The sequence below is a fragment of the Streptopelia decaocto genome (genome assembly GCF_964273445.1).
Source record: "Streptopelia decaocto genome assembly, chromosome: 7".
In the NCBI taxonomy this organism is placed as follows: Eukaryota; Metazoa; Chordata; class Aves; order Columbiformes; family Columbidae; genus Streptopelia; species Streptopelia decaocto.
Window position 1 is genome coordinate 44617628 of NC_138661.1, and position 18548 is coordinate 44636175.

The 18548-nt window shown below is 41.4% G+C and overlaps 1 long non-coding RNA gene across 1 annotated transcript; it reads right to left on the minus strand.

The window, feature by feature from the left end:
- Positions 1 to 613: 613 nt before the first annotated feature.
- Positions 614 to 11568, minus strand: LOC309442461. Its single transcript, XR_014184619.1, has 3 exons — positions 11081 to 11568; positions 2524 to 2688; positions 614 to 1609 (listed from the first exon to the last, which is right to left on the minus strand). It is a non-coding gene; the product is annotated as an uncharacterized lncRNA (long non-coding RNA).
- Between the last annotated feature and the right edge of the window lie 6980 nt (positions 11569 to 18548).

Below are 18548 nucleotides of genomic sequence, written 5' to 3' on the forward strand. Positions count from 1 at the left end.
TCAGCTGGTTTTCAGGAACCTCTAGTTTTCCATGCTCTCCTTCCCCCCGTGAAAACGCTGCTGTTAGGCTGCAGCCATTTGCCAGCTCCCCTCCATCCCCTCTTCTACCTCACTTCACACATGCCACACTGATGCTGGCTGCAGCCTCCCCTGGCACGCTTCAGATCCAGCTTCCTTTTACAGAACCCACTTACTGTAAACTGAATGGGTTTACAAGCCATCAACAATGTCTCACTCCCTTTCCCACTCCACATTCCCTAACTTTTGCCTGCTGCATGTTCATAGGGTGTGAGCTCCTCAGCTCAGGGATTATGTTTTGCAGAATTTGGAAAGATCTTGTATTAGGCACTACTCTAAATCGAACAGGTGACTAGTGCCCCTAGTGTTGCACCTGAAGGTCCCAATCAGATTATGGCACCATGGGGACGCAGTTACAAAGAAGACTGTAACCTCAAAGCTCTTATTTAGAAACAAGAAGTTTTTGTATGACATCAACTACCTGATGCAATGAGCTGTGTGTCCTGAGATACACAAGATTATGCTTAATGATCTTTCATTTACACTGCAGGAAAAAAGATCAAGGAAATTAAATGAAAACGTGCTTTCATAGGTTTATCTGTTTTATTACTTTAATAAAAATAAATGTTACATTTCCTGTTATTAAATGTAAATACATACACAAAAGCTTTTCACTCAAAGATCCATAATTAATAGACATCAAAGGTCTCTGTTCATAATCTACTGTGCAAAACAAATTCATAGTGGGATTCGAACTTGCATTCAACAATACACTGTCTGTGGTGATGCCCATTCAAGGCATGAAACTGTCATACACTTTGCAATGAAAAATTTGTCAAGTCATCTTATTGGCTGACCTACAGGTTTACAGTTAGATGTTAATCTTTATGATACAGCAGTTGTATCAGATATAATGGGAGGGAGCATATAACTGGATTTCATTCTAATCCACAACAGGAGGCACCCATTCTCAGGGCAATTTAGCTCACCTTTTTTTCCTTTTGTTTGTCAGTCACTCAATTGTGAAAGGTGACACACAGAGGATCAAGCTCTCACCAGGTTTTCTTCCTGCTTCTTCTCAAGAGCCACCTAACAGTGTGATTACCTAGGGCTAGTTCCTGAAGTCTTTACATAAGGAAAAATCGCATAGGCCTCATGGAGTGTGTATCCTGCAAAACACCTGCCACAGACAGGACTTTATTACAGGAAGTGCAAAACTGCTGGGACAATTTAATTTTCATTTCGTTCCATACCAGCTATTCCTTAATTTGTAAGCATACTTTAATCTGCATGGACAATCTTGGCATTTCTGCGTGAAGATGTGTGTGTTGGAAAGAAACAATGCTGTTACAGTAAGAGAAAAGAACACAGGTAATCAGAGGGAGGTTTGAGCACCACTTCTCCTTGGAGGAGTGCAACTCTACATTGTTAGAAAAAGCATGCACTTGCTGTGGCCACAACGCACTATTTTCTTCCACTGGCCCTCAAAGCACTTCTCACGCTGTTTGCAGGATAATAACAGAGCGCTGATTCTCACTCTTTTGTCTTCCAGAGGACCAGGCAATAGAGAGACAGGATATGACAAAAGCATCTGAAAAGCAAAAAAAGAACCAGTTTAGCTCTAGTAAGATATCTGCTACAAGTTAAAGACAAAACAAGAGCTGCAGTGACGGACAGAAGGTAACAGTATGATCACCAGGATAACCAGGTATTGAGAACAGAAGTGGACTGGGCAGCTGGACACATGGCAGAGATCGGAGGAAAGGAGACAGGTCTTGGGCAACCTGCTGAAGGGAACAGACAACTTCTGACTGGATGTCCATGTAACCCACACTGCAGTCACCACAGGAAAGCTGCTGGTTTCCAAACGGGTCAGAAATAAGGAAGCAAGTACTTGGGTGCTATGGAAGATTCATTGGCCTTTGTCAGAGCCAACCTATCTTTTACAATCACATCCACCGCCCACAGTACTGCAGCTGTGCTGCTCCTGAGACCTGTTGTCTGAATGACCTTCTTGTTGTGGGTCAGGACAGAACCTGCTCTGCTGTTCTGATAAATCCCTTGACAGAGAAGCACAGATACAGCAAGGTAGTCCTCAAGTTTTTTGTGTTAAAAAAATAATACTGGTTATTCAACAGTGTAGCTATTTTTTATGCTCCCCTGTTCAGAGAGAATGGCAGTCCTCTGAGAAGCTTACAGTCTACATTTAGAAGATGATGAGTCACAGGGAGGGAAAGGGACTCATTGGAAGGGAAAGAATTATACAAAGGTCAAGCGAGGGGTTTTGGATCTCTTGCTTATGGTCATCACACATTGCTGGGCAACAGACTTATCCTCCTTTTTAGGGTTAATCCTGATCTTCCCATGAGCTTTGCAGGTCTGTTGCCATTTCCCATAAGCTGCTCCAAAGCCTAAAAGAGCACCCAGTCAGCTAGGATGATGGGACTGACAGACATCTTTAACATACTCACACATCAGCATGCAGGGACATGTACATGAGGATACCTTGCCAAGGCCCCAGAGATTCACATTCCCACAGCATCTTTTATCAGTTCGGGCATGTAGTCAGTTCCAGATGACTGCAGGTGCAATCTGGTTCAGGGTGGTGATGCAATCTTAAGTCAACCTGCAACTCAGCTACATTGCTCCATCGCATGGAGGGTGGCCAAACTGTATGGCAGATCACAAGAGAGACAAAAGGGAAAGTATTCAGAAAAGCTAAAGGAGTGAAGACGTGCTGGAGTAAAAAAAGCAACAGTAGGTAAAAATGAACAAACAAAGATTTAGAACTACAGAGAGGAAGATATCAAAATGAGACATAAAGAAGGCAAAAATATAGCAGAAAGGAGAAATAAAATACAACAAATAGGGAGTAAAAGAGCATCCAAAAAGAAGAGCGATTCATTTTTTATTATTACATTTTTCCGTGACTTTGCTGCCACAAATACAAACAATCACACATCTCAGCAAGACCACATTCTCACATCTCACATGTACATCTTCCCTCCTGCCCCGCTCTCCCACTACCTGAAGAAGACACCTCCTCTCCCTCCAAGCTCCACAGCTGGGAACCACAGGCAGCCACTCACTGCGTGTACAGCGAGGCACGGCCAGGGGCCTCAGCGCTGGGGTCCCCTCCTCACGCCAGCCTGGCCAGCTCAGCCAGCAGTGCTGTCTGCTCCACAGCAACCCTGAGAACAGGATGGGGGACTGCCTGTTATCTGTGATGTGTCACACTTTTTCCTGCCACTGGGAAGAGGTGTAGTCATTTGTTTCATTAAATGGCATTCTTGTACCCAGTGCTAATTTAATCCTTTTACAAATATGTTTTTCATTCTTGCGAGTCAAGTGCACCTCTCCCTCCTGTACAGTCATTCTGCTCTCATGCCTCTCTTACCACATTACTCACACTTATTGCAGTGAGGCCAAATGCAATAAAGGGTCTGGCTGTTGCAGTGCTGAGCACTGCGGTGTGTCTTTTGCCTAAGTCCACAGCCCCAAATTAAGACACTCTGCCTCAGTGTACACTGAAGGCAAAAAGAACAATGGCATCTACACCGTCCCTCCTGCTAAGTGAAGAACTCTACAGGAACCAGTTGAACATGCCAATAAATCTCTCAAGACACCTCAAACAGCAGTGGATCCTAATTCTGGGGTGAGGCAAGATACCTCATGTGGAATTCCCAATCCTCAGCCTTAGGCACCTACTCCATCCCCTTGCAGTGGTAACGGTACCCCTCCGAGCCTACACAGTATTTAGCACTGACCCAGGAGCTCAGAATTCCCTCCTCTGCCTGACAGGGCTTTCACTAGCAAAGTGTCTTAAAAGAACGGTACAGACACATGCTGGGCGAGATGCTCTTGGCTGAAGCTGTTGCACAGGACACAGAATAACTGGTTTTCCGTCAGCTGCAATGATGGGAGGCGAGGCCAGCAGGCCTGGAGGGGCTGGAAGAGACATTGCCAGTTCCATCCCACGCATAAATCTTAAGTGTGTGTCTTTCGGCATGTCTGGAAGCAGGTATTTACGTAACCCTCCTCACTCTTGGTGTGCTCCCAAATAAGCAGGGGTTTGGGGTCTATGTTTTAGACTCGTGCCTCAACGGCGACAGCTCACTGGCTCTCAGCCCTTCCAGGACTCCTGTGAGCCTAACACAAGGCACCTCAGCACTCATGAAGGGGCATCCAACTCACCCAGACACTGAATAACCACAAAAGAGCTGATCATCCCTGCTCTGGAGAGCTTACATGTGCAAGTGAGCCAGACAGCAGCAGGCTGAGAGAAAGGGATGGAACTGGTACCATTAAGTGCAATAATAAATAAGCAAGCAAGTACAAATTTTTATTTGCATGTCTCCAATCTAGCAATTGCACACTTCTGACTGTAGTTTCTATGAGGACAGGAACCTGCCAACACAAGTCAGCTTTCCAACACAAGTCTTAGCTTTGAAATGAGTCATCCAGGCATTTTAGGTTACCACACTGTGTTAACAGCTATCCAGTCCTTGTTTCTTTAATAAACCTTGGGCGTCTGCAACCTGTCCTATTTCAGGGATTAAAGTCCCACATTTCTCAACAACAAATGATTCCAGACAAATGTGGCAATGGAAGCTAAACAGAACATAAAGCAAGACAGTAGTTGGCATATTAACTAGTTGAGTTCACAGTGTAAATTTAACATGCCACACAGATGCACACTGCTCTTCATGAGAAGGTCCAATCATTTCTCCTTAAGAACAGGAAACAATGCAAATGGCACTACAAACTTTATTACTTTATATAGGGATTTTTCACTTTTACCTACTACAGATTAACAGGTGAGTAATTAACTTGTAAAAACTCAAAATTCCTCTTTTTGTTGCCATTCCTCGTGTAAAGTTCTAAGTTATTACAATGGGGAGCTCCTCTCATCATGCAAAGCAAGGAAAGGCTTGAGTAGGACATGCATATAAAGGCAGGGTTTTTTTTTAATCATGAGCAATGCTTGAAATCAAGTACTTCTCAAAAAAAATTCTAATAGTTGTGCATGCCACCAATCCAAGTGCAGCATGTGTTTAATGGAGAAACACAACATGGGCCATGGCAACAGAAGATTAACCTTCTTCAATCCTACAGCCCACTGAAATGTATTGATTTTGAGCTGAAAATATCATCTGTAGAAACAAAATTCTGTGTTCTCATTGTTTCATCCTTGATGTCTCTGCTACCTAGTTTCGTAACTGTAGCTAAGCGATACAGATACTTGTCCAGATAAAATTAACAAAGTTCAGGAATGCGTGTCCTTCATGCCACTGTCAACACTCAGTGTCACCCTGCATGATGTATTCACTTTCAGATGCGCATGATGGACTACATTTGATAATAAACCTTTGTCTCCTCGTCTATAACCTATTGTTCATCCATTGCACCGTATTATATACACTCAACCCTCTTTCACTGCATCCTTTTGTGGAGTATATTGAATGTGAGATTGTGTCTCTAGACCTCCCTCCACCCCCTCCAATGCATCTATTGTCCCTGAGGGAGCCCACCTAGCACAAGCTGGTTCATATCCATGGGACAGGAATCACGCGACATTCCCTCTCTTCCACGTAACTACTTCACCTCTTCCATATCCCCGTGTGCCAGCTTTGCTATCATATCCTTTTTAAAAAGATCTGTCTTCCACGAGTGTCTGCTCAAAGATCCACTTGCCAGAGACTTCTAGTGCCCAGGCCCTAATCTGGTACTTCTAGAAGACTTTGTCTGGGTCACTCCCAGTATTTCACGAACATGAATTATGCTTTGAAGAATGCCCGTTAAGTATGATGTATCACTCCCGGCTTGCACATGAGAAAATGTGAGAGCAGAGATTTCAACTAGGACCCTACCAGGGACAGAAGTCGAGAGCATTTAAAAAAAAAAAAAAAAAAAAAAAAAGTTTCCTATCTTTAATACCCAATTGTACTTCTGTATTTTTTCTTCAAATTTTCCATAATTCTTTAAATAATGTCCAGCTTCCAGACTTCCTGAAAAGTTTTACCATTGAAGTTTTAACAACGAAACCTGGCATCTTAAAAACACCCTGGGAGATTCAGTCATTCCCAGGACTGTATATTGCTCCCCATTACAACACGGATTTGGACCCCTGGTTGCTCAAACCACTGGCTTCAGCAACGTGGCATTGCCCTCTCCCTGCCCAAACAGGAACACTTCTTCCAACATGCACACTCATCTCATACTCATCTTTTCCCAAGTTGGAGAGAGAACAGGGGAATGCAAAAATTCCAGTTTCTCTTCTTGCTATTTCTATTCCTATAGATGCAGCTATAACAACAAACCCAACAGCTTTTGTACCAACTGTGTGACCACTTCAGAGGTACTGAGCTTTTTTTTTTTTTTTTTTTTCCTATGGAAGGAGCTTATTGTTACCTCTCCTTTGACTCTGTTTTCTTTCTGGAAATCAAAGGAAGTAAAAGATGTAAGACAAAAGACACCATAATAATGTCCCCACCCAGAATGCCATCTATGCACGGGGTGTATGTAAATCACTATCCTTCTGGAGACATTAAATAAAATCTGAAGATTTACAGCAGTGATGATCTGGCTCCAAAGCATTCCTACAAATAATAACTAAAAACAAACAAACAATAATTTAAAAAAAAAAAAAAAATCAACCCAAAAAATGCTGCTGCAAGCTGCAGTGAACCATCCGTTCCCCAGTCTACTGCTACCAAACCAAGCTCTGGCATATTTTTATTTTTTTCAGAGTGTAAGTTCCCAGTACTTTCATATATTGATCCTCTGCTATTTTTACTCATCAACCAGCATATGCAGCAGCGTAGGTGTATGTGTCCATATACATGTGTGTGGGTACACACATGTATGCATTCCTCTCAAACTAGTTTATATAAAAGCAGCAAAAGAATGGATTAGTCCTACTCTTAATAACAGCGTAATATTAAAATATTAGCTGGTTTGCTTTTGTTATTGAATCATGCAGATGTATTTATCAACCTTACCACATGAATGCTTCTCACTCCCATAACTTTGCTCCTCTATTTCAAGAGGTGTAATACAGCACAAGAGAACGAAAACCTGGTGAAACTACTGGAAATGCCTCTTTTTGCAGCCAAAAACCTTGTAGGATGACATGGGCAAATCAGGTCAGAAAATTTTCCTTTGCTGTAGTCTTAAAACTGCATGCCCACCACTTCAGCAACTTACTTCCGATTCAAAAAGGTCAAGAAAAGAACATGAGAAAGCATCTGCTGTCTTTATGGAATCAGACTTATGATGGAAGAGAAAAATATTTTTCAGGAATTCAGGTTAAATAATGATCAAGTGTGTTTCATTCCATACTCAGAATCACTTTATGGTCACATTTCTGCCCTGTAAGTTTCAAGATTCTGTCTGTAGCTCACATCCTACCATCTATTACAGAAAAAAATGTGCAAGAAACCATTTAGACATAATATATACTTCTTTTTTTTTGTCTTCCAAGTCTTTCATACCGTGTCCTACCAAATGAGCCTTTCATTTTCACATGACTTGTTCACCTCTAGGGGGATGAAGGAAGTTTAATCCTTATAATCCATTTACTCCTCTGCTTCAGCAACTAGTAAAAGTAGCAGTGGTAGCACTTAATGCATATATTGATGCTTAGATTGATTCCAGCACTTAATTTTCTATTGACCACTGAATGGGAAGTTAGCCCCAAATTCCTTCTCTTCGAATAACATGTGACAGTTGTGGACTGAAAAATAAAATTAAAACGGATGACTGAGCAATGATTGTTCATCTCCCCGCTTTGTGGAAATTTCCCAAATAGCAAAAATGCCAATTAAAACCTAAAATGTCTGCCTAGAGTATGGTAACCTTGCTGGAAAGAAATGCTCTTTAATTTTAAGGTTCTTCTGTTAATTCTTCAGTGCTACATATAAAAACTATATAGTCTAAAAGGCAGAAAAAAGATACAAGGTCTCAGGTAACATCCCGAGGGAGCTGATTATACACACATTTCAGAAGGCAATATTGTCTTGCCCTAGACGACGTTAGGTTTTTCACTGAAATAACTTTCCTAAAAACTGTTCCATGAAGACTCCTACGACTAGCCCATGCAGGGACAAGAAGTCAGGCTGCACCGTGTGAGAACACCTTCAGCCACAGTGTCCAAACCATGCAGTTTGTCTGCTCCCAGTGTTAAAGCCAGTGAGGTGCGGAACATCGCTTCTCTTCTGCCAGCACAATTCGGAGTGTACAGGTAATCAGCAGCTGACAGCAAATATACTTAAATAGTTCCCAATAGACAGCAAATACTTAAACTTCTTTCTCATTTGAAACCACTCCAAAATACTGATGGTCTGATAGTTAGAACTCTTCCGGTAATTTCCAGCCAACTGTGTCCATTATCCCCTTTATATGCATTCGTTTTGTTTGTTTACACTAATCTTGACCTTATATAATTATTTCCCTTCCCTATGTGAAAACTGCATAATTGTCACTTTTGTATCTCTCTGTAAACAGTCTTTCTACTCCCCTGAACACATTCATGTGGTTCTTTTCTGCATCTGTCCTATCTGCTTGAATCCATTTATCCGAACATTGGTGACAGTTGGGCTACATGGGTGACAGTTGGGCTACAGATAAGGTCTCACTAACACCGTATACTTTGATATCAATATTTTCTGTACATAATGGAAATCCCTTCCCTAATAGGACACCACCTTTTTTTTTTTTTTAATTTTCTCAGCCACATCACATAGCAGTACAGTATCATTCTGCTGCTGACTACTACACAGACTACCAATTCGCCACTAAAGTAATGAGCTCTTCTAGAATAAATTGTGATTAGCTTCTATTTGCATCCCTAACGCTCACTTAATTCTATTAATCTGAGTTTTGATTCATCTTGTTGGTACACGAATATTTCAATCCTCCTCTCTATTGATACAGTCCACCAGCTTTGCGTCCTAAGATTTCATGACCACAGTTCTTTTTCACTAGGGTCACTGGCAAAAAAATCAAATAATTTAAAATATAGTATTTGAAAAATTCATTTTGCAGCCTCCTTTTCATTGCTATATTCTCTTTCCACCTATTATCTGCTAAAACTACGTCGCATTTCACCCCACTTTTCTTTTTTCTGTCTTTAAGTTTGCCCTTCAAAAACTGCTCTATAGCTAAGTATATTATGACTATTAGATTAGATCATCTGTATTACAAGTCTTGTCCTTCCATTTGGTACCCTCAACTATTTGGCACCCTTTACATGTATTTTTCACTACTTATATGTTATTTAAAGTTAGACCGTACATTTTGTAAAGGGGATATATTGTATTTATTGTGCTAATACACTCCCATTGCCACTGAAATAAGAAAATATAATCCAGTAAAATTAAAGTCCCATTGAAAGACTGGAAAGCCAACGGTTCTTTTCAGATGGGAACAGAGTGGCCCATACACTAGAAAGTTTAAAAACACATTACAATGGATTACATGCATTTTCCTTGTCTTGAAGGCCTGTATTTTATTTTATTCTGGACTTGATGATTTTGTATCTCAAGTCATCTTCAGCAGTTTAACTCTGCAAGTCCAAATCACCAGGGGTTATAAAGCAGACACTTGGACAATTATCTCTTTTTTGTGTCTACCCCAATAATTTACTACATACTAGAACAACACCTTCCCTCAATTTTTTTTCTATTTCTTTGCCACCTTTCTACTAAGAATTACACCCACCTGCATATACTTTAAGGACTGTATTTCAGGTAATGATCACTGGGAAAATCTGATGCGCAAATACACAAGTGTGTGTAGAGCTCCTCATATACCTACTCACTGAACTGTAATGTGTGCAATAGAAAACAAACTTATTACGGCATATTTCCCTTTCTTGTTTCATATCGTGAGTGTTACTTTCTTTTCACACCTTCATTTATCAGTTAACCAATAAATTATGGTTTCTTCTGCATTTCAAGAGGACTGCTATTACCAAGAAAAAGAAACCACCTAACAAGAATCCTTCCCATTCCAGTCCCATGAGATGATTAAGCATTCTCAGCTCTATATGCAGTTAACGACTGATGCACGGCATCACCCTCTTTCAACATTTGCCTTCCAAAGTTGAGGAAAAACAAATAAAATTTACTCTATTTACTACACACTGACTGATTTATAAAAGAAGGTACCTCCAGCTAATTAACAAACTCCTTTAAGACATCAGAATGTTTAACAAGAAGCTGATTTTGCACTTAGGGCCCACTATTAGCATAAATTAAATTAACATGTAATATTTTTCCTCCCTTTTTCTTCCCTTTCTGTTTTGTCCTCAGAGAAAACACCTTGCTATCAAGCAAACTACTAACTCCTGTTAGCTTCATGGGTTTGTCCCTCTGTAACTTCAGCATACATCAGCAGCTTCATGCATCTTAATTCTTCTCTTTCACATTACAGAAAAAAAAAAAAAAGGGGGGGGGGGGGGTGGCGAAAAACAACAAGCCACCAAGCACAACACACTTGTAGCTAAAAACTGAGACCCCTCCTGCCGCTTGCAAGTGTCCGCTACCCGAACGAGCCGGCTCCCGGAGGAGACCACGGGAACGCACGGCTGCCGGGTTTGACGCAGAGCTCACCAGAAAGTGGCAGCCAAACTGGGCTGACGCGGAGCCCGTGAGGGAGCGTGTCGGCCGGGCCCCGAGCAGCCGCAGGTGCGGCCCCGGGGACGCAGAGCTCCGAGCAGGAGTCGTGCAGACGACCCGCGTTTGCAGCTGAAGAAAAGCAAAGTCCCGCTCTGGAGGAAGAGCCTTTGGGCGAGCCCGCTGGCGAGCGCTCCGGGCCGGCTTTCGGACTGGTTCTGCGCCCCCACCACCCACGGGCCCCCGCCCGCCCGATCGGCAGCCGCGCCCGGCCGCGGGGAGCTCACTCGGGGCCGGTGACTGAGGGGGACCCAGCCGCACGGTCCTCACCCGCTCCCCGGCGGGCACGAAGGGCCAGCGCCTCCGCCGGCACCAGCGCACGCCAGGACGAGCCGGAGACACCCAGCCTGGCCGGCTCTGGGGGAAAGGGACAAACCGCCACTGACCTGCCGGCGCCTGAGGCGGGTGTCCTGGCTGGGCCGCGCCGGCGCCGCAGGGCCGGTCCTCACGGAGCGGGGGATAAAGCCGGCGCTCCTGAAGCTGCACCGGCCAGGCCCAGCGGACACGGGCCGCCTCAGCACGGCAGCTGAGAACAGGCGGGCCTGGGGCGCCCAGCCCGGCCGCGCTCCCACCTGGCAAGAGAGCCGGCCCGCCATGCCTGATGGGCGCCGCGACGGCGTTTACGACAGCTCCCGGCATGCCGCGGCGCCTACAACTCCCAGCCTGCCCGGCCCCGCCGCCGTTAACCCTCTGCGGCGCCGAAGCACCTCCGCAGGCGCTGGCCCCCCCGCCCATCGCTACCACTTCCTCACGGTGGGCCCTGCGCCGTCAGGCCGCCCCGGGCCCCGGCCCAGCTGCGCCGCGGCCCGCGGAGGGAGGGCAGCCGTTCGCCCCCGGCCCGGCCCGCCGGCGGTGCTCGCTCCGAGCGCCCGGCCCAGCCCGGCCCGCTGGTGCTGTGGCCGGTTCCTGCACTCCTGCAGTGTGGTGTCTGGTCCCAACTACTGCTGTGTGTCACTCGCCGCGGTGGTATTCATTGCCCACTCCCTGCCAGCTAATAAAAAGCAGGTGAAATAAACATCTTTTTTCAACTGTGGTTTGGTTTTATTTTGTTTGTCTGTTTTCTTAAAAAAAAAAAAAATCTTTCAAAAGACAAATTGTAATAAGTAAATTAACTCAAAAAAATGGCCTTACAACTCCCAGAAAACTTCGGGACAAAGTTACCAGGAAATGCTGGGTTATCCAGCAGTGAAAACAGTGCGAAAACTCGGTCACGTTGTCATGTTTTGTCTTCCCTCCCATATACTCGTCGTGTAGGTTCTCAGGGTACATATGACTAACACGTACAGCACTTTCTCAGCTCCTCTCTCAAAATAGGTAGCAAATGATGTGAATACAACTAACCCGCTGCAAACTAAAAAATAACCCAGAGAGTCAGAATCCATTTTTAAAGAAAGAGAGGGTCTGGGGCAGACAGCCCAAGTTATGCAGAAGCAGCACTTCAGACTAAAATTCACTGGGTCTCACACGAGCCCCCTCCACGGCTTGGTATCCGCGCCCCGAGATGCCCTCAAAAGCACACAGAGCTTCTCCCCTATACGTCTATTTTATTTGAGATATTTTTTATGAAAGCCTTGTGCAGCAAATACAAGTCAAATGGCTCTAATTTGTAGTGCTACAAAGTGTAGCATGCTCAGACGTGTAACTGCTTGACAGACTACACAGAAATCTGGCTTATGCTCCAACCCCTGAAACAAATGCAAATACCCAGAAATATTCTGCTCTTTCTCCGAAATTAAAATATAAGTAAAACAAACCTACTGCCAGATTTTTCTTGCAAATACTTATTTTTTAAAAAGAAACCACTACAAATTTATTTCAGACCATAAACAACACAGAGGAAAAAAAACACGTTTCTTTTTTTTTTTTAGAAAAAAAAGTATCTATAAGAAACACATATATATAGCTCTTTTTTTAAAGTTTATTTTTTAATACCTTGTCCCTTAAATCAGCCTACAAGCCAATAGCTTTATCTAGAGAAAACACAACTGGAAGCCTTTTTTATGTTGTACTGTTTTTCAGACACTTACAGGAGGTTTTTAAAGACAATTCACAGCTACAATATTCCAAATGGCACAAATAAAATTATTTAGAATTTATTCCTCACTGTAGCAATTTTTCCTTTGGTATATTTTTCAAAATTTCCTGGGAAAACACAGTCAATTGCCGTCTAGCTTAGCGCACCTATGCTGTTACCTCTTTCTCTAAATTTTCTCTTTACAAATCCACCACAAAGATTTTATAAGTATTTTACCTATAGATAATGAAGACTTAAAAAGGACAATACCACAAGAGAAATGCTCGAAAACAAACTGAAGGTGTAAATGACCTCCTCCCATGTTCCAGATGTACCTACAAAATCTCTGCTTACTCGTACAGGATTATACATTACATTATGAGTCTGGCCTTTTTAAATTTTGTACTATTTTAAAACCCCAAATTTATAGATTTTAAAAATTGGCATGTTAAAAGGGCTTTATTTAAGGATTTCAATGAAAACAGTGTTATGTTTTGTCATATTACCATAATCCTTCTTTTTAAATCTCTTAGAATTTCAGTATAACCTAATTAAGTAATTTTAAGTAAGTCTTAACCCAAATACATAGATCTAATAAAAATGTATTTTGCAAACAGGGAAAATGAACTTCTAAAATAGATTCCTCAGCTATGAACAAAGATGCTGAAACATTTTCTCCCCACAAACTTTGAGATCTGAACTATTTCACAGCACTTACAATTAAAAACCTAAATACTCATAAGAAAACAAATTTCACCAAATAGCAAGCATAATGTTTCGTTTTAATTGTATTTGTTTATTCCTTTTATTTTTTAAATAAATCTTTCATTTTTCCTTGTCAAAAAGGAGGGAGACTATGGGAAGGAAAAAAACCTGCAAAATCCTACGTACCTATCTTCACATATTGTTTATTTCAAAGCTCTTCTAACAGCAGTTTATGCTGGTTTTAGATACTGTATATTATTTTGCCAGTGGAAATATTATTATTTAGAATTTTGCCTTTTAAAAAGCTACAGAACAACATTATAGATTTTAGAGACTTCTAAACATTTTAAATCTCTCTCTTTTTTAAATGTTACAAACAACCCATTTGGTAAATGGAATTTACATTTCTCTCTTGTCTAAATTATCAGAGTTGAATCAACAATTCAAAACAGAAAGAACAAGTGATGTACCGTAATATAATAGCAAGCCCAACACTTCAACGCAGCTCCTCTCTCTATTGGTGTATAATAAGCTTACATGAAGTATAAAATATCCCAGAAATATAGTCTCTTTCCACATCAGAAAATTGTACTTATTGACTAATTTGACCTCAAGGAATTGCATTTACTCAAAAAGCATCCTATCTATAGCCTTATGCCATTTACTGACTCTTGCTTAATTAACCAGCATGCTTTGAAAACAAGTATCGTTCCTTCAACTTAATCAAAACAGACTATTTTTAATTGCTACCACAACAAATATGTTTGTCAACAAAATAAAGCCACGTACAATCAGAAAGAACTATACTTTTTAGCCCTGTCTTTGACCAACCACAGATTACAGCATCCACTTCCAGTTTATTTGCTATTCTAATACAAGGTGAACTGAAACACGCACTACAGCTCACAAATACATCTATCTTTCTATAATATCCTATCATTTGCATCTTTTAACGGGAAAATCCAGTACACCACCATCAGCGCTGCTGCTCTCCTGCAAACAACCGGCCTTCAGAAGGACTTGGCATTAACTTCCCTCCCTCACAACACTTTGCCTTCTCACCTCTCTCAAAATAAAACAAAAATATTTGGTTTCTCTGAAATGTCAATAAACTCCAAAAGCGGAAAGGCCAAAAGGTCTAGTATTATTTAATCCAAACAGAAAACTTATTTTCTCTCTGTCTCGAAAGCTGTCAGTAACAGCATGTTACCTGAGGAGTGATGCTCGCTTCCCTCGGATGACCGTCCTTCTGTCCGGAACATGGGCTGTGCCACGCTCCCTATAACATAAGAGAAAATACATTAAAATTATTATATGCTTAAACCCATTTCTGCACATTCAAATTATCCGTCCCTCACAAGGCTTTGTATCTCTTGGTCTGAAAAGCATTTTTAAAACTCCTATTTAATTCTAATTAGGACTTTCAAAATTGCTTTTGATAAGTCAGGTACATGTGTCAAAAATTAGCTCCATACACGGCCAACTGAAGTACCAGATTCTCCGCACCTGTTTTTTGGTTCTTAGAGGCCTGTATACTGCTGCATGCTCCGTGTCATCCGCAACATTTCAATCTGCAAATGGCATGATCTTATTTTAAAATAGAAAAAAAATAAAATGTTTTACATATATGGAAATCTAATTTTTTTAAAGCCATTTACATGAGGGACAGAGTCCTGAGATACTCCCTCCCATGGTAACTTTTCCTTCTCCTGTTGTAAAAGCTGAATGCCTTCTCAGATACATACAGTGTTTGCTTTACTCAATTTTCTGTGATTTGTGTTATTTTGTACTTATTTGTGATGCTGCAGAATTTATACAGGCCTGTAATTTTGACACTTTTGTCTCCTCCCCTCACCTGTGAGGAAACTACCAGTTAAAATCACTGTACACCATTTTTATGCCCTTTTTCCCTCTATGCTTTTTGAAACAAATGTGAGAGAAAAAAAAAGTTAAGATAATAAGTACAAATTTACAGTGTGCTAGATTTACAGAAAAGCCCTTGTTTCAGTTTGTCATTTAATAAGCATTATCAATGTACGTCATGGTCAGAAAGCCTCAGCACTGTTGGGTGTAGTATTTATGACTAAACTGCCATTTAAAAAAAATAAAAAATAAAAAAATCTGCCTGTGTTGAAATCTTTTCTTCCATCTTTTACCCTTTTCCTTCCACATATTTTACACTTCTTATACTGCTTAGATCCTAGCAGACTGTTGCCACACGTGTATTTTTCCACCCAATTTCCTAGACATTGACAAATGTGAACCAAGGAAGCATTTTGCACGACGTTAACTTATCTAAACCACTTCTTTCTTCCATTCACTCTTTTTCTCCATGGCACCCTATGCTTTTTTTTACCCTCTGCTGTTTCTGTGTTTGGTCTTTGCCCACTTTTCTGTACTTTTGTCTCCTGCTGATCCTATCAGACCGGGCAGGAAGAACTGAATGTTTCTCTCTCCCATTTGCCACACTGTCTCTCACTTTTTTTTGTGTTTTACAAATCCAACACATTCTACTGCCATTTTCATATATTTTTAGAGATACTTTTTCCTCTCTAGGAACTTGCTGATTACAGTCACCCATATTTTGCAAAGCCAGGTGAGCCCTGTCCTGCTCTAATACATGCTCCTGTCAGCACACTAAGTGTAAATGACTTGCAAGCCTCTAAAGCAACACATGAAAAAGGAATAGGGGGTAACCTGTAGAGATGCCCCTTAACATCATAGAGAAAAAAACCAGACATTTTTAACTGATTCTGAATTTTAAGAGATACCATCAAAAGAAAACACCTATCTTAGAGGAAATCTTTATCTAGATCACTAGCAACACTTTTCTACAGTAATAAAAGTAAAAAGAATTTAAAAATTCAAATTTACTGTCCAGCATCACCTGTTTAGGATTAACTTTTCTGTATGTCACTCAGCCTGAGGAGTGAAAGTTGCCTGTTGGTTTCACTTTTGTTCTCAGCCAGTTTCACTTTCATGCACTGGCAGAATCTTCTATATTTTCAGTTCAGCAATGTTAAAGACATTTACATTTTTAAACAATGCTCATTACACTTGTAATATGAACAATTTATGGCCTTCCCTTTCCCAGGACACTTAGAAAAAATAATTTGAGGGCCTCAACGTAATGGGCAGCATCCTTCTAAAGGAGCAGCTTTCCCCTGTCTTATATTAGGTTGTGGTCTGCTCCTTCTTTCCCTGAAATAAATAGGAAACACACCATTAACTTCACTGACAGCAGGATCAGGCCTCTCAGTTAGTAATCTACAACAAAAGAAATGCCATATGCTGACCAATATATTGCTTATAACATACAGTGCTTGCCTTCAATTATTGTCCTGTGCAAACTCAAGGGAAAAAACAGCTCTTGCATTTATTTTTCTGTATGCTTTTAAATTAGTGATAAATATCCTTCTTGGCACGGGCCATAGGAAATTAGAGGGCGTCTATTCACTTTGGCTTGCGTGGGGGGGAAACACTGTATCTCTCTGTTACCAACTGCAAATGAGTATTTCTCCTCCTCATGCCAAGCGCCAGCTCTATGAAACACTCCAGCCGATACGGAACTGTCACTGTCTTGCACCAAGACCTTGTTTAATCAAAGTTTCCAAAGCATATACTTGTGTAAACTTCATTTTACACAATGCTTTCAGAAACCAGAACTCTCAACAGCAGGGGAAAAAAAAAAAAAAAGGCTTCCATTTATATTTTCAAAACCTGCATGTTCCTTTCTCTATTACTTTCCCCTCCCTATGGCACAGGCTCCAAAACGCAGCCGTGAACTCACACGTATGTGCAGGTAGGCATATATTCATACAATGAATACGCTACCAAAGCACTGCAATTTCTGTCTTTGTAGACATAAGGGTTTCTGAGACATTGAGACTTAATGGAAAGACTTAAAGGTTTATAGGAGCCATGCAACTTTCACTTTTTCAACTTCTTTTCTAGAAATTGTGTGTCCCACAAGCACATACAGACACTGTCACTAGCTGCTTACAGATATTATTGTCCTATTTACATGCCAAAAGTTAAATCTTAAAAGCTTACGTATGCAACTCCTGTGAGAATACTTATATCTCAGTTTTATTTACCCCACTGCTTTATTTCACCATATGAAATGTGAATAAAAAATGGGGAATTGCATTGTGATCACGTACCCATCTGCTTCACAGACATACACTTTTCTATCCAAGTAGACTGTGATACAATAAATTTGACTTATCCCCACACACATCTAGACACGAGCAGCTTCCACAGCACCACATAGCACGTGTTCCCATTCCCTCTTTTCCCAGGTGCCACTACAGAGGAGTAACCGCTCTCTCAAAGAATTTCCCTCTGCCCTCTTTCTCTACCTCCACCTCTCCTCCCCCTTTCCCAGAAGACATCTATGTTTCCAAGGCCAATTAAGCATGAGACTTACACACACACACTTAAGTGTATAAACACACTCCCCGTGTTCAGTGGGGTTATTCACTCGCCTAGGCCAACCGTGCCTTGCCGTGCTCTAGTGCCATACAAAGACAGACCGCTACAATTGCCCGGGTCACAGCGAACACTGTCTACTGGAAAGCATGGTCACACCACCAACTTCTGCAGACTCACAACATGCTACCTGTATGTCCCAGTGTAGCCACAGACCTCATAAATGCCCAAATTAACTCTTTCCTAAATGCAATGTCTAAGCCTCGTTCGTCCCCAATTTCCTAATTTGCAATGGAGCTGTTGATACAGTGTTTTGGTGGGAATTAGCTATCACACAGGTTTTGCATCAGCCTTTCTCATGGGGCTGCATCCCCCCAGTGATAAAGTGTCCTGGGAGAAAGATCTTGCTACCACTAGTTTTCACCGCATTAGCTTTTAGGGCAAAGACCCTGAATTGTAACAATTTCTTTAAGATATGATGAAGCTTAACTTCAGTGCACACTTGCGATATCAGTAAATATCCATCAATTAATATTGGTGTATCGTTATAAATGACATAAATAATTACAGGCAAATACAATGGCCTGTTTCAAAATGGTTACTTTAAAGGATGTGTTTTGTAACTTAGCCTTACTCTTAAATGCTGCTCTTGATGGACTCTTATAAATTCTTTCTTTCTGAAACATTCTGCCCCGTATTTTACC